The 17,623-nt window shown below is 38.4% G+C and overlaps 1 protein-coding gene and 1 long non-coding RNA gene across 6 annotated transcripts in view; one reads left to right on the forward strand and one right to left on the reverse strand.

Moving 5' to 3' along the window:
- LOC144981527 (uncharacterized) overlaps nt 1–13,063 on the reverse strand; it is a 28,643-nt gene extending 15,580 nt beyond the window's left edge. Inside the window, exons 1-5 of one of the 3 annotated variants that reach the window (XR_013647144.1) lie at nt 12,984–13,063; nt 10,483–10,597; nt 10,307–10,407; nt 3,561–3,684; nt 3,236–3,317 (exon numbers count right to left, since the gene is read on the reverse strand). This is a non-coding gene — a long non-coding RNA (uncharacterized LOC144981527). Of the gene's footprint in view, nt 1–3,235; nt 3,318–3,560; nt 3,685–10,306; nt 10,408–10,482; nt 10,598–12,971 lie in introns of those variants that run through there. The other 2 variants (XR_013647143.1, XR_013647145.1) reach the window with 2 other exon arrangements.
- stx1a (syntaxin 1A (brain)) overlaps nt 1–17,623 on the forward strand; it is a 75,302-nt gene that overhangs the window by 32,748 nt on the left and 24,931 nt on the right. The window lies entirely within an intron of this gene.

Consider the following 17,623-nt stretch of genomic DNA (forward strand, 5'->3'; position numbering starts at 1 on the left):
CCCAAAAGGGGGCATGTGGCATTCATAGACATCAAGTGGATGCTCAGATTCTCCATCCCTCCAAATAAGTTGAACAAGAACCAGTCTAAAGGTATATAGCCTGATGAAATGGTGCCTAATGTTTACACTAATGGCTACTGCCTAAGCAAAACACCTTGTAAAGTCAGGTTTAGTGAAGGGTTGGCAAAAAGAGATAAGTTATGTTCTTGTGCTCAGAAGATCCTATTAAGATGCCAACCACTCGGACTAAACCACAGAGACCATCACAAGAGCCTTCCCACTAAGAACAAGAGGGTGTTGAAAATTCCCTCACCAATCCCCCCCAGAGGTGTTACTGGGGCACCCCAAAAAGAACTTTAGGTGGTCCACCAGCTGGTCGTGTTGGGAGTTCAGTATAGGGTGAAAGCAAGGGCCAGCATCCCCCCACCTCAGCAGGCCTCAGATCTGGGGTTCTGCTCCATTGCTTTATCATGAACATTGTTCACCACAAGTGTTACAGGGTTTCTTCTACACGTAATTGTCATCAGATTGATTCTGTCTACATCACCAGCATCTATTATGAGTTTTTTCTTGACAAATGTATCACAGCCTCCTCGGTAATCCTCTGTTTCTTCACAGTAAGGGCAGTAAGGTTCCTTTTCTCGGATGTTAACTGATTTGGGAGCTGACTTGACCTCTGGGCTAAGTCTGTAATAAATGGAAGTACACTTACTGCTAGGTTTGGTGTTGTCTTGTCTGAACACCGGTATGGCTAGAGATTAACACTCCAACCACTTAGCCAGGTCAAGAGAGTGTAGGATTCATTCCAAACTGTTCAATAACTTGATTATCATCTGTAGCTTGGAGGGAAGAAGCCATTACTTATAAAGAAATGTAAAAAAATAAAATAAAAGACAGAGACAATAACTCTAACTTAAGTAACAAGGTCTTGTGGTCTGATCATAGACTGTAAATACAATGGACACCTCAACCCCTCCCCTCTCATGTTCCCAAAGGAAGTACCCAATGGTTTCAAGAAGCCAACATCCCCTAGACTTGTGTTGAGAAATTGACACTTATTACTCAGTCATTTTATTTGTCAGAATGATCATTCTTGCTGTGATGTTTAGAGATCGGATTTGTTTATTTTAAAAAGCTCTACAAAAGCATAGGTAATCACATTCATGAGATCATTCAGTCCCTGCCGGTATTTGCTCCACTCCCGCTACAAAAACCTGCTACTTCCCTGTCTCTTTGACCCACATTAGTTCAAGAGGGGGAAAATAAAAACAAGAATCAAAATTAAGTATCTATTTTATAATTGCCCTGGGTGGCTGGCACTCTGTCTGCAGTCAGCCAGCCGCAGGCATAGCAAGCAAATGTGTTCCACCGCCGGGCATAGCGAGTTGCTGGGCCGGGATCTGGTGGAGCGACCACAGGCTGGCGACCTGTCCCCTTGATAGCCCCGCTGATTACAGAAATGTTCAGTTTAAGGAGGTCTGTAGGAAATGGATCCAGAGGATACGTGGTAGATTTCATCTTTCTGATCATATTTATTGGTATCTTTGGCTGGTACTGTATTTTAATCAGCTGATTGCTTCCTGTAGATCTCAGAGCTCTGTACTATTTGTGAAACTACACAGGCCCCACACCAATGAGGGATTTATAAACTTGCAGCAGTAGTTCAAAATGATCTCCATTGAACTTGCAGTCAGGTTTGGAACCATGAACAACAGCAGCTGTCCAACAAACAGAAGACTGTGATAGTAATCCACCCTGCATGATCAAAATGAAGCATTAAGAAAGTGAATACAGAGAAATTAGAAAGATACTGTTTTCTTAGTTTAGCTTTCTTCATCAGATATCCGTCCACTTTATTCACATTTTTAAAAAATCAATACCATTGATCAAAAAGAGGGCTGTAATCTGATATGGAGGATACCTTTGAAGGTCACCTGTGTTTCAGTGTTTGCATTTAAAGTCAGAGGCAATTGCAATGGCTCAGTCTGTTTTTGTGCAATTACTGATGTGAAGCCAGTTGAGACAACTGTGTTCTAATATTGAGCTATATAAATAAAATTGATTTGATATTAATTGAATTGTCATATTAGAAAAAATACATTATTCAACTGAGAAAATAAGTTAATTATAGTTTTTTCAAAATGACTTTAAAGTCTCTCTCCATTCATATTTTGATCTGTTGTAAAAGTGTTCCCAGCGGTCTTTTAAATATGATTGTGCTGTTTTAGCCAAAATTTAAAAATCAAACTATGTGCTTTTCTAGAACAACGTTTGTGCGACGTGGCATTACACTAAAAAACTTTTCTGTAGATATACTTAAAAGCCTGGTTTCAACCACATTGAGTACCGTAATTGTAAAGCATGCTTATATTGTATGAGGTACGGAATCCCACGAGGATAAATATTCTAATCAAGAGTGTTGCATAATCGCATGCCTAAATTAGTAGTGAGTAATGCAAAATATAAAATGTATTCAGTAATATTCATGCAAGCATTTTTAAAATGCGTAAAAAATCAAAAGAGTTTAAGAAAATAACAAAATGCACTTTAGTAAAAGTATTAACAGCCATAGTTTATTTTTTTAGTGTAGTTTATCAGAAATTCCCCTTTGAGCTGAAATTTTTTACCTTCTGCTGATTTGAATAAAGAAATTCTCAGAAATGCTATTTTAATCTTATATTAATTTCTATATGTGTTCTCCTTCATGAGAAAAATGCTACAAGAACATGTTAAAAACATCCTTTTCATTGGAGTGGGTCTTTAATGCAGTCCTTATGAAGGTGTTCAGATCCTCTAAAGCCTACATAAAGGAAAACAAGTTTTCCGTTTAACGGCTTTACAAGTTTGAGACCCACCATAGTTTCACTTTGAAGGCAAGCTTCTGACTGCAGAAAATAAAGGTACTTAGGCCCATTAAGTGTTTGAACTCTGAGAGGAAACCCGAGCAGTGACAGCACACTATGATAATAAAAAAGATTGATCCAAGTGCTTTTAATGCAACCTCCTCTTCTCCATTAAAACCATTGGAGATAAGCTGTCTGTTTTACTTTTCACAGGTCTGCACAAACCAACATCTCTGAGTGAAGCACTTCCTCTTTGACTTTGCAGAAACATTTGCAAACGTTTGTTTTCTGAGGTATAAATAATCTTAACACTGTAATAGACATTACGTGGGTAGAGTTTTTACACATATAACTATTTGTGAATCAAGGTGTTGGTTATTTGGTCAATATTTTACGTTTTTATTTGTGTTGACACCTTTATTCTTGCTTGGCTGCAATGGAGGGGATTCGAGAACATAGGTGTAGAGAGTGAGCCTGTTAGAAATAAAAAAAAAAACAGTAAACATAGCTTCTTTTACAATTAAATGTAAGTGTTTTGTCAGCATTTATCTTATCTCAGAGTTTTTACTCTTACATCTCTTCTGCCTCAGATCCTTAACTAGCAGCCCTGCAGATGCTGTCTTTAATTGTATCTTGCCAGTGTTGCTATTTCTAGTCTTTTTGTTTTGGCTAAATCTTCTTCCACCGTTGGATCTTTGTTGGCCAAATCTTCCTTACCAGAATTTAAAAGTGTGCAGGCTCCCCAGCTCCCTTTGTTACTTCTCAGCTGTCTCTGTCTTTGCTTTTCTCTGTTATCGCATTTAATTTCCTCGTGGCTCACATCTCGTTCGGACTGTCTGACCTGTGAAGATAGGGCTTTTACACGGCATAAAATAGTATCCGTATAAAAGAGAGGTCAATGTGATGTGACATTCATGCCAAAGGCTAAGTACACATGGAGAGATAATGGAGGACAAAGCCAGGAAGATAACTCTTCCAGTTGAAGATAAATCACCTCAATTACCTTCCGTCTCCCTAAATCTTAAGTAGCATCTCAGTTATGGTCTCCAGCATTTGGACTTGGATTTAGATTGTAATTTTATTTGTAAGAAGAAAGCATTAAAGTCACGGTATTTTCCTATTTTAAACTAAGACTGAGGCTGTCTTACGTACTATTGAATGAGGAAAAGGACATTCCCAGAGAGGAAGAAGAGGCTAATAACCTACCAGTCAGTTGATGTGACATCCAAGTTGAGAAAATTTTTCCCTTTCTGCAGAGAGCAGGTACAAAAACATTGCCTCAAACTTCAATTATTTTTTTTAAGTAATAGGTCCACAGGCAACAATCATATGAGACAAAACAGATTTATAGATATGATGAATAAAAAACAGAAGCTCTTCAGTGTTATTCCTGACATTCTAATCAAAATTCTGACCCAGTCGTGTTTACAGAACATAGATAGTAAATATAAGAATCCGTATCATGACGTTAGATAAAACTGACTGGTATTAAGGGATTATTGGAAGTTACAAAGTTGTGGCACCATTACGAAATGAAAGAATTGCAAACCACTCTTATGTAATTCAAAGGGAAACCATTTGTTGGTTGTGAATGAGATCCTCAATTTTCTTGTGGAAAGGTGCAAACTTAAAGCAAACACTGGTTTAGAAAAACCTTAGTCTGTTTATCTGCATTATTTTTTTATTTTTTTTTACTAACAAATGTAAGGATAAAGATGTAGTTTAATTCTACATGTTTTGATCGCTGGCTTCCAGTCTTTCTCAGAAGCTTTCACAACCGTCCTCTACCGTGTCTCTATCAGCTGTCAGCTTTGTTCAATGGCCACACCCCCTCTGCCATAGTTGTGTTCCTCTGAAAGCAGCATCCCAAGTGGGTGATAGCATCTAAGTCTCTGCATCTCGAAGCGGTTACTCAGATAGACCTGACAGGTTTGTCCGACGGGCCACGCCCATCACAAGCAGCTGATGGTGACACTCCATGACGGGCATGAAACCCTCTGAGGAAGACTGCAGGCCAGCGGTCAAAACACGTGAAGGTAAGCAGCATCACTCTCCCTCCACTTGTTTGACAAAACGAAAAAGACTCTTACTTACAAACACTAGTTTGCATCTCCATCCCCATGAAATATTTAAATAATCCAGCGTGAACATGAACTCCCCCTAACAGCTTCAAAGGTCTCATCATCTAACAGTCTCACTCTCAGTTTCCCCAAACTGCACACACATGAAAGCTGCAAACAAATCTGAAATTCCATCACAAGCTGCATGAATTTACCGTCATAATCAATTATCTTGACGGTGAAACTTTGTTCAGACAGGCTTTTTTTTCTTATTCATGTGAGATTCTCTTTGCTGTATCATAAAACTGTTTAGATGATAGGGGGAAAAACGTGGTACTTTCAGACTCATTAGTTGCAGCCCTAATGAATCGTTGGGGGAATGAGAACTTCCTTGAGATAAAATCTGATTATGTGTCGTTGCCCATCCTCTTACAGTGTCCCAGACTGTTATCAATGTTTGAAATATCTGCTCAGATTGTGTCTCTTTAAAAACCAGCATCTGGACTCTAGACAATCAATAAGTAGAGCACACAAAGGAGCAGTAATACATTTACAGGGAGAGGCAGAAAGCCAGTCAGAGATGAAGAAAATAAGGGCAAATGCATGTGAGTTGAAAAGTGAAATGATAGGAATTGACCCAAAGTTAGCGAGGACAAAGCAGCAGATGCTTATCGCTCCCAGACTGATGTAGTCATGTTATTATAATTATGGGAGCTTTTGTGTGGTGAATGTGAAAAACTAAATATGATGTGCGGTTTCCGCCTCAGACAATAAATCCTGCTAGAAGAGAACTAATGTAGGCTTAAAGGTTAATGAAGGAAAGAGTTGACCCCAGTGTTCATGATTAGCTTTCATTTAGTTGTGATGGCAACATAAACCGATGTGGTTTTCATGTTTCTACGGACTTCATGTTAATAAAATACATAAGTCCACATAAAAATTGGGTCTGGCTCCTGCTGAAAGTTTTGATATTTTCTCAGTCTTTTCCAGTTATGGACAATGTTTTGTTAAATGAAAATAATTGCTAATTTGCTTGAAGCAGCTGAAACATCAGATAAGTTAGATTAATAAAAACAAGAAAATAAGCCTTTTTTTCTGAAATTTTTAATATTTTGTTTTATTTTGTTACTAAAATATGTTGCAAAAACGTGAAAAATAGACTAAACACTATTATCTATGTGCTAGATTACTGATGGGACAGGAACAGTTGCTTGGCAACCAACAGAGACCCATGTAAGCTACTAAAGGAGTATGGACACATTTTTTTCCTGTCAGAAAAGCCCTGGCTGGCCACTTGGGAGCTCTTCACATTGGTATCTTATCAAAAAAGTGAATCCCGACAGCTTACAACAACTGTGCAACATAACAAGATAAAAGCCAAATGGTTCCACAACACAGATTTTCTCCCTAAAATACATTAACCTCTGCTATATAGCAGCAGTTTCTCGACAAAATTTACAAATCAGAAAGTGTTTACAAAAGACGCTGAGGTAAAAAAATTCATGTTTACGTTGATTCTAGTACAGACAGACAGATTTATTAGAGAAACCATACTTTCAGTGATTCCACTACATGCCACTCTTTTAGCTGTTTGCTTATTTTTGTAAGACAGGAAGTTTGTTTTTTGAGCAACAAACTTTGAATTTTAACATATCTCTTTATTTCTAAAGGCATTAAAGATAGTGTCACGATCTTTACATTTCCACACTCTTTCTGTGATGACAAATGCTTTTAGCAAACAGGACAGTTTCTGCACTGACCCCCAGTCACAACAGTACCATTATTTGACTTTCTGCATTTAGTTAGAAATGTTGTGTCTTTATTTAAGCAAGATGAAATATTTTAATGTTCTAAATTGCGAGAAAATGGACCAAAAACTACTTTTTATCTAATTAATTTGGATTTTTACTTATAACATTTTATGAAAACATTGATATTTGTTTGATGTGAGGTAAAACCACATCATCAAAGGAAGCATAAAAAGCCACAAATTTAACATCGATTTGAAATTAACATCTGAAAAAACTATTAGCTAAACTTGTCAGATAAAAACTAGATTAATATTTGTAATATTTTCACAAATAGTTAATTTAAAAAAGTAACTTTGGCAAAAGAAAACCGTTGTTTGTAAATTGTTTGTTTGCTATTGAAATCTGTTGGCTATGTTTTCTGAATTGTGCTTAAATCAACATTCTTATAGAATTAAAGGAAATAATGGTCTGGAAAAGTATTATTATTTTTACTCAATTTGACCAATACTTAAATTACCTGTTTTCTGTCACCTTTGCTCAATTTACATTTTCACACAGACACAGGGCTTTCCACTCTGAGCTTTTTTCCCTGTCTTTTAAACTAATTTTCATCAGATTTTAATAGTTGTTCTTATTTATTATACTGTCTGACAGTTCTTTCTCCCAATGTTTTTTTTTCTTCAGCCCTGTTCACAAAACTCCCGTCAATAATGTGATGGTTAATCAAAACATCCATGGAGATCATTGGATCACAACTAATTTAGACGTCAGATGTCAAATGATATTTTTAATGTCGTTGGGGTACTATTTTTTTTTTGTAGTCAGCATTTTTATGTTTACATATGTCTGAACGCCTAACATACACATTTCTGTTATTCTTTTAAAAGTTATTCTCTGTAAAGTTGTCTTTTTCAAATGAAGCTGTTGGAACTGTTGGGGACTTGTGGGGTATGTGAGAGGTCAGTCTTGCCACTCACTAGCCTAAATCTGAGAATGAAGAATAACTTTTACCTGACCTCTGACTCACTCACATTGTGTTTCCTTTTTTTTTTTAACACACAGCTGAGCTGTCAGTAGATTTAAACAATGAGCCCAGAATAGTTTGACTGACCTCCACTGTTCTTAGTGAGTGTCAGTCAGAAGCGCTCTGTGAGGCAGTGAGAAGCTCCGGTCATCCTTTCCTAATGACACCTTCAAGTTAATATCAGTATCTGTCAGATGCTGTAAAAGAGCTGATAGATTGGAGGAGCACGTTCCCACCAACCGGGCTCTCTGCAAGACAGCATGGTTCTATCTTGCACAGCTGCCTCTGTTAGCTGAAAGCCAGTTAAATCAGAGCTCCAATGCTTTGTCATCTTTCTCTATTATGTTGACAAACCTATTTCCACTAGATTAAATTGAGTATGAGGTTGAAAATAAATGACTGCTGCCGAACGAAAGTTCATTATTGTGCTTTATTTTTTTACCCTTTGCCCAAAATATGGTAAAATTTCTTTTTAGCCACCCAGATCCCAAAAAATAACCCTACTAATTATGCAAGAGGCTAAGCTCTAAAATAAAATTAAAAAATAGTGGTCAACACCAGATTAAGCTGTAAACATTAAAACATTTTTTTGTTTTAAGGCTGTACACATGTTTATTTTACTGCAGATGTGGTTGTCTTTCACATGGTAGTTAAAGGAGTAATGCTCCCTCTGGAGGTTGTTTGAAAAACTGCAACTTTTTGTATTTACGAGTTGGGTTCACATTTTTGAACCGAAAATCTGGATCTGTCTGTAACATGTTACTGCATTATTGTTTGTAAGCTTTTTCTCTCAAAATTAGTTTATCAGAACAGGTATTATCTTTTTGAACTCCAACTCCAATTATCGTTTTCAACTTTAAAGCGTTCTCAGTGGTCTTTTAATTATGTTTATGCCGTTTTTAGCCAAAATAACAACCTTATGTTTTCTAGTACATAATTTCAGCAGAATTGCAGGAAATCATCAGAAATTCCCCTCTGAGTTATGGGCAGTGGAGTAAGCCTGCCCTCCTTTCCCATCATCCCTTTTAAACTTTCTCCAGTTAGCTTACAGCCCCTCACAACCTCAAGCTAACAATATTGGTGAAACAAAAATGGAGAGCAATATTGGAGCTGTCCAGTCGTACAGTTTTTAGCCAGATGTCAGCTCAGATGAGGAAAACAAAGACGTACATAGATCTATTTGTCTGCAACTAGATGCATTGGAATAGAGCACTGCAGCAGGGAGTTTGTGGCCCCCAATTGTAGTTTCTATGTCACAGCTACAAGCTTTTTCAAACAGCATTTTTTTTCATCTGCTCCTGATTCACTACAGTGTACATAAAGACATATTCAGAAATGGGATTTTATGCTTCATTTTATATATATATATATATATATCCTCCATTAGAAACATCCCACAAAGCATGAAATAACCAGTGAGAGGGGCAGTGGGGGCGCGCATTCATGTTGTGTGTTAGGGAGGAATGAGAACGATAATAAAAGAAGGTGTCCCCCAGCAGAACTGCTATTGACTCTTCATTAACTCGCTCTGGAGAATCTTAGGGGTCAGAACCAGGAAGTGAACCCCGAAGGAGGATCCACAGTCGGAAAGGGGGGGGGAGTAATCACGGGAAAGATTCAACACCACGCTCGCCCATTTCACTGGAAATTTTTTCAAAAACCGCCCGGTTGTGATAAGAACCCTGAAGTTTGGCCTGAATAGAGCTGTCACCCCAAATATGAATCAAATCGGTGACCGAGCTTCCCTTCCACTGACTTGTCTCAGCAGCATCGTCCACCATGGTTGATGTTTATGCTCTCGTTCCCGCCTACTTCAACGCAGAATGATGACATTTGTAGCGTATTAATGACGTACGGATCGGAAACATTTGGCCTAGACGTTCAGACCGAGGTAGCATTTTAAAAGATCGGATACGTATCAGATTCAAGACCACATACCCAAGTGGCCTGGGTCACATTTGAAAAGAACGGATCTGTGTCGTTCAGACTGTCATGGAAAGATCAGATACAGGTCGCATAGGGGCAAAAAAATCGGAATTGGGTCGTTTCAGCCTGCAGTGTGAACTTAGCCTTTGATATCCTCTTTGTTCACTATAGATAGATAGATAGATAGATAGATAGATAGATAGATGGATGGATGGATGGATGGATGGATGGATGGATGGATGGATGGATGGATGGATGGATGGATGGATGGATGGATGGATGGATGGATGGATGGATGGATGGATGGATGGATGGATGGATGGATGGATGGATGGATGGATGGATAGATAGATAGATAGATAGATAGATAGATAGATAGATAGATAGATAGATAGATAGATAGATAGATAGATAGATAGATAGATAGATAGATAGATAGATAGATAGATAGATAGATAGATAGATAGATAGATAGATAGATAGATAGATAGATAGATAGATAGATAGATAGATAGATAGATAGATAGATAGATAGATAGATAGATAGATTATCATTATTATTATTATTTATTAAACAAGATGCAAGTCTGTCTCTTGCATCAATGAAATTGATTTAGTTGGGAAAAAAAGTTGGAGGATTTTAAAATAAAATATCCCACTGTTCAGAACCTTAATCCTCCCAGTCCTGCTGGTATTGCTTACCCCACAGATGCAGCGGCTGGAGAAGTCACGGACAAACAGCCACCAGGCTGTCAACTTTGGAGATGGGAAAAGGGTCAATGGAATGTGGTCCCTAGGTTCTCCTTTCAACACAAATAAGAAAATCAGGAGTTGCCAACCAAACCCTGTGCCTCAACTGATAGAAAGGAGAAGGAAACCTTCTGCGTTCGCCTTGTAAGCTGATACAGTCCAGAGTAACTTCTAGGGGACACCATGCCACAGACGACAGCCGCCAAGCAGAGGCAAGATCCAGGAATACCATCACCTCACCTTCTGAGGAGACAAAGAACAGAAGAAGATAACCATAAACCATCTGAAAAGGTGCCAAACCTATTGAAGTGTGCAGTGTATTCTGAAGAGGACCAGGATGAGGTTCCTTAAAGCACATAAGGGAAAGACTTCTTTACTACTCACTAAAGGTGGAACCTGAAAGAAAGGCTGACTGAACCCTTGAGCCAAGCAATAGATTTGGAAAACCTACAGAAGGAATGAAGTTCACCATCAGAAATGAAAAGGACTTCGTTTGGACACAATCTGGACAAGTTGCAGCCCATTCTTTGACGCTGATGGTAAGTCGAGACCACCAAACCTCCTTTGAACAGCAGTTAAAGTCCAGAATGGCATTGTAAGCCAAGATGCATGTCAGTTTTAGGGAAATGTAGACCCAAGGAGATTGAGGACAACCAGACTCCCCGATGGATAGAATTAGGCAGCACACAGAAAAGCACCAGCCCCTCCCACTCCCCGAAAACGACTGTGTCCTCATGAACTGACGTAGACAAGTCATGAACAGCCCCTGCCACGAAGAGTCTGCTCTGCCAGCACAGGCTTTCATTTTATATGCACAAGATGCACATACGTCTTTGCAAAAGTTTGGATGTTGTTTGTTTTTGTGGGCAAGACGCAGACACGCTGCCGAGGTCGACTGAAGTTGACGTCATGAATTGGGCGGCACCCACAAGGGGCAAAAGCCGGTGCCTCATAGATCCAGTCGTCTTACCTCCACGTTGGAGAAATGCTCTGGGAAAAAAACTAATATATTATAGTGTGATCATGGGGCGGCAGTGGCTCAGGTGATTGAGCAGGTCAACCAATGATCGAAGGAGTGAATGAATAATGAAGACACATCGTTCACTATAAAAGGCTCAATAATATCATATAGGCCCTTTAATCTAGATTAAAGAAAGGTATATAATCTGAGACACAAGAGAACGTTCAACTAAACCAAAGTGGTTATTTACTTTATTTTCGGTTAAAGGTGGTCAACCAAAATTTGGAGGAAGTTGTCTTTCAGACAGCAGCTCTACTTTAAAATGAGTACAATTTTTTTTTCCTTCGTTCTTTTTTTTTCTGTTGGAGCGCACAGCAGCAATTATTTTGAAGCCTGAAGGAAATCTTTAACCCAATTGTAAAGGACTCATGGCCTAGTCAAGTATAAGGACCTAAATTTGAAACCAGTTTTGTGCCTTCTTAAATGTCATACCTATCTTTTTATTGTTGTTTTTCTTTACTTCCTATTTTGTTTCATTTAGGCTTAAGGGGTAATGTTTAAGAACACCAGTGTGGGATGGTGGCCAACTGATTGTTTTTGTCCTAGGTTTCCATATGTAATGAACGATCTTAGTATTTATTTACATATGCCTCAAGAAGCGCAGTGTTTTTTTCCCTTACTATACAATCTGCATAAAAGGGGGAAGAGACATTTTTTCTCTGCTTGGTTCTTTAAAATGTGCCAATTTGTTTGTTTCTTTTGAGGAGATGGATGTGTAATATACTTTTTTTTCTGTTAGAATATCTTATTTCAAAAAACAAAATCTAAAACCATGATTTCCAAAAGAATGTAACTGAGCTCTGGATCATCCAGAGGGTTTCTGTAAACTTTAGACAGCTCTGGACATGTTCTGGTTTAAGCAGGGGGACCTTTGGAGCTCTGCTGCTACGTAGTGTATTAGTAAAGTAAAAGTTACCTTTGTTACTTTGGTCCCAGATCTCTTCAGGTCATTGACCAGTTCCCCCGTGTATTTCTGCACTATTTCCCAACTCTGCTTAAGATCATTTGTACCCCACCAGGTGAGCTCCTGCTCCAGGTTGAGGGAGATTGTCTTGTATTATTTCATTTTCAAATAACTGCTCCAACAGTTGATCTCTTCTCATCAAGCTGCTTGATGATTATTGTAGATTCTTTCATTCCATCTGGTTGGGATGAATAATCTGATCTCTGGTGTCCTTCGACAGCTCTTTCGTCTTGGTGGAGAGGTTGCAGTCTGACAGTTTAAGGGTGTGGACAGATGTCTTTGTATACAGATAACCAGTTCAAACAGGTGCTTTTAACACAGTTAACGAGTGGAGGACAAAAGAACTTAAGGAAGAAGCAACAGGTATATGAGGAACAGGATTCTACCATGTTTACAAACAATCATACAAAGAAATTCTTTAAAAATCACACAAAGGGATTTCCTTGATTGAATGTTCACATTCTGTCTCTCACGGTTGAAGTGTATCTATGGTGAACATTACAGACCTCTCTCATCTTTTTAAGTGGGACAACTTGGAGAATCAGCGTCTGACAAATAACTACCATCCTGAGTTTGTGCAGCTTAAAAATCTTCTTTTAAAGCCCCCATGCTTTCAGACAGAAAAGGCTGACCTGTTTGCCCACCTGGAGGTGTTTGTTGCTCTTCTTGCTGCTGCTGCTGCTGCCATTGTTTGCTCCTAATTCTGTCAGTTGAAGGTTTTTCTCTTTTCAGTTGCTCAAATTCCTGCTGCATTTTATCACAAGAAAATATTACTAAGTTGTAACTTTCAAGAACAGAATCTGTATCATTAAACATAGACCTTTGATTGATGATGAGCCCAGCGCTACAGAAGTCGTGACACCAGGACTCACCATGTGAAGTCATGCATGATAATTTACTAGAGTAAGCTAAAGATATATGCGGGAAATTTAAAGATGAACAATCCTCATCTGAATGTAGCAAACTCAAAATGTTGAAATTAGTTTCCGCTTCTCAAGTTTAACACTGTCAGTGAAGAAGCCAGTGATCAACCTTAAAGCATTTGTTACAATAAATGACATTTATATTTGTCACTTTCTCACACTGTCTCTCCTCTACCCTCCACATTTCTCCCTGCTTTGTAGCATCTCTCCAGCTCTCGTCTCTGTCACTTTGAAACATTCTCAAGCTGCTGAGAGGATCAACTACACATATCGCCATAGCAACACAGTCTTAATGATGGCAACAAGCATGACCTGACGATTCCATTTGAGATGGAGAGGGATGGAGTGTGAAGCCACAGCTCAATTGACTCCTCAGTTTTGCCCTCTGATTTGCCTCCCTCTCACTCTCCCCTCTACTTATTCATCTTTGTTGGCACTCTTCCACTTTTCACATATCTAATAATGGAGATGAATAGATCCTTGATCTATCACGTTGCCCTAGTCTGTTTTTCCGCAAGAATGAATTCTAACATGGCTCCATAAAAGACATGCCACCACATAAATCCACACCTTTGTCCCTGAAGCTCTGTCTGCTAAGTTTTATTCTATTATCTGATGCTTGCAGCTGCCTTTCTGATACAGGTCAGCCAGGGTTGCCATGGTTTCACAGAAATGGGGGTTTGACCTTTGAATAATCTCGCGCCTCTCCCTGTGAACCATTGCACTTCAGGCGCACAGTTGTGCTTGCAGATGAACCAGAACAAATTAGAACCTGAAGGTCAATTAAAGAAACATAGCAACAGGTACACACAAATCTGAAGATGGTCCTCTTAAGACAGCTATTTAAAGTAACCAATCTGAGAACTATATGAATTTAACTTCTCAAAACAAACAACCCAGGCAATTTTCAGTTTTACAGTTTGTAAAAACCCAGCTGCCTCTCAACATATCTGAATTTGCAGCCATTTAACACTAACAATGACTCCAGCCAGCTTTAACCTTTTCAGACCCGAGCTATTATTTGAGTTGAGCTAACCCTCTACACATATAGTTACAGGGCCCCAGTTAAGCTGAATGAACTACTGTGGTAATATAACCCGAAATGTGATGTTCACGCATGTGGATGGCCGGTTTTAAGAGGTTAAAGAAGTTTCATCTTGTTATAGATTTTGTTCCAAAATCACAATACCAGAAATCACTCATAAATTGACAGGGATATAATTTGAAGTGTGTATTCTCTCCTATAATCATCAACATATTTTTTCTAATCATGTCAATTAAACTTTTTTTTTAAAGTTATTCTAAACAGGACAGAAACACTTGAGTTTATCTGCTGTGCCGTGCTGTTCCATTCTCTTTTTCCTTCTCATAACTTGCTGTGGTGACTAGTAGTATTAGTGAGAACCAGTAGTGACCATATGGAAACGTATTGTAAAACAGGTTTTATTTTTTATACACAGAGACAAAGCACTGCTTACTGAGTGGCTTTTTTTTTTGTCCAGAAGGCATCTTCCCACCACCTCAGATCAGTCTGTGACCCTGCTGCTCTCAGAGTACACAGCATGAATGTGATCACTCGCAGCTAGATTGCAGGGAAAAAATAATTTTCACACAAAGATATGGAAATACAGTGAATGCTTTACTCACATGCAGCACTGCCTCAGTTTATTGAATTTTTAGTTCTTCATTTGTGAGTGTGTTTAGGGTCCTTTGGGTTAGTTATGTATATTGCACATGTGATTAGTGACTATTTGTTGTTCGTCATTGGTTGCCTGATGATTTTACTGCACAAATGCTGCACATTTTTTGGCAGTTTTTATATGCTTATTTTTGTTTTATTACACTTTATCCTGTCTGTGTCACAAGAACAGGCAGACAGCTGGTTCAAAAATGCAGCAGGTTCATTGGCTCAGCTAAACGCCCACAAAGCTAAATCAGGGTCAGGCAGGCAGGGATCAACAACGAGCACTGGAGCATCAAAGGAGAAACAAGAGAAGTCAGGATCCAGGCGGGATTCAGGCCAGGGGGCAGGAAAACGGAGTCAAATGTAGTACAGGGTCAGGAAAGCAGAGGATCAGAACTGGATATAACACTCGGTAAAGAAGGCAGAGTGGCACAAACAATACTTCACACTGAGTGAGGCTCAGTGCTGAGCTTATGCTTGTGATTGGTGTGCAGCCTCCTTTTTTCCGGATTATACAATAAAATGGCACCTTTCCTTTATTTACAAATAACACCTACATTTTAAAAGGAGAATAGTCTGTGTGAACAAAACAGAATGTAACGTCTCATGTACATTGTGGGAAAAAGGGGTGACAAACTGTGTTTGGTGACTTTTTTCACAATTAAATCCTTTTAGGCAAGAATAAGAGCAATGCGATGAGCTTCAGAAAGATGGGTAATGAATTAAACATGATCCACAGCATTGGGCAAAACCATCAAACTATCAATATTTTTGCAACTTTTTCTAAATCTCAAGGATATAATTTACTGAGGACATCTAACACTGTAGCTGAAATGTGACAAGGTACAAGGCTTTGTTGCTATTGTACTTTTGTATACGAACTAACTGAAACAAATAGCTAAAGTGGCCAAAAACAGTAGTCAAGAACAACATTATGAAGATTGCTGCTTATTCTCTATATATAAGCTAAGCCTTGTAATATTGAGATGCAGATAGCAAAGACTTACATGTACTGATATGAAAATTCTGTTAAGCAGATTCAAAGCATGTAATAATTCTCCATCTCTTTTACACTATCAAATGAGCTGATCAGGGGGTTTATTGTGGGATGTTGCTTGGAGAGGTATAGGCGTTTGAATAAAGCTCATGTTATGCATTTAATTTCTCTGTGAATATTATAAAGTGTAATAAAGTTTGTCAGTGTGCCATCTGGCTGTGTGCAGGCAAATATTTCTCAAACTACCTAGAAGAAGAAAACTTTATGTAGCTTTGTCATGCAACTTTAAACAAGGTCATGATGTTGTTCTCATATTTCAAAACTTCTTTCATTAAAACAAAAAAAACATGTGCGTAATATGTTTTAATAACTGAACATGTAAAAGTGATTGAGTTGCTTGTCATACTGCGTTATCAAATTATCCATTAGGCTCTGTCTGTATTGGCTTCAGATGCAATGCGTACCTCTGCTTCTAATTCATCCTCGTGATTCATACAAGCCTAAAGAGGCAGGAAATAAGCGAAAGCAAACAAATTAAAGAAGAACTGCAGGCAGTTGGGTTTGACTCAAAAGGTTAACCTGACAACAGTGTGTTTGATTTTTCTTTGCAATGATTTTTGATTTTGACTCTTAGTTTGCACCTGGCCAAAAATTGTACCACAAAACTCCTTTATTACATGAAGATTTTTCGTGCCAAAGACAGAAAATAACAGTACAACAAAGCTGCAAAAAATGAAGGTTTTTGTTTTGTTTTGTTTTTTACCTTGGCCTGTTTGATTCTTCTTCAACCATTTAGAGGAAATCAACATAGCAATTTATAAAAACCTACATTTGATTTATAGCCATACACAATTTGATTCAAAAACCACTCCCATTTAATGTAAACAAATTTGGTACATTTTCTTTAAAACCTGTTTATTAATCCTTTAAAACTCTCTGACGTGGATTCTTTCTATTACAAGATTCAAGATTAATTTATTGTCATTTCACACATAGTATTTGCAGAGAAATACACAGGTGAGACGAGATGTTGTTTCTCACTAGTATGACAGTGCAAAAACGATAAATGTCAATGCTAAAATTACAATATTCACATCTTAATGAACTTTTGATTAAAGGTTGACACTACAGCAATCTTATGATCACGGAAATCTGTATGTTTATGGTTCATTTAAATGTTTGGGGGTTTTTTATCCCTCAGGTTTTACGGGGCTTTCAGTTTTTGTAACTTCCGCCATGTGTTTGTTGTCGCTCCCATGTAGGTCATCTTAATCCACTGTTGTCCACCACAGCGTGTTTGCATGTTTTAAGCTCCAGAGTCTGTTTTTGAACACCTCAGTAGCCTGCAGGGAAGTCAGCAGAGTTTGGCTGAATACTGCTGGAGTCTGCTGAGCTCACCTGTCACCTGTGGTCACCTCAGCACTCCTGAGTGAGCGGAGAGGTGGTTTGTGTAGGAGGCAGGGAGAAGAGCAGAGTGCACGAAGTTGCACAGAGACACGAGAAAAGCCCAAAATGGTGGCTCATTCAATTTTAGTCACTAAGCGGTGGCTTTTCTTTTATTATCATTGTCATTTGGTCACTCATCCGTGTTCCTGCAAGGTTTGGTCTAGAGCTTAAGCAAAAAAAAATTAAGTTGTGTGTAGGCGGGGAAAAATAAAAGCATTCTTTTAGATATATTTC

The sequence above is a fragment of the Oryzias latipes genome, chromosome 13, assembly GCF_053564925.1.
Source record: "Oryzias latipes strain Hd-rR chromosome 13, Olatipes_Hd-rR_3.1".
Taxonomy (NCBI): Eukaryota; Metazoa; Chordata; class Actinopteri; order Beloniformes; family Adrianichthyidae; genus Oryzias; species Oryzias latipes.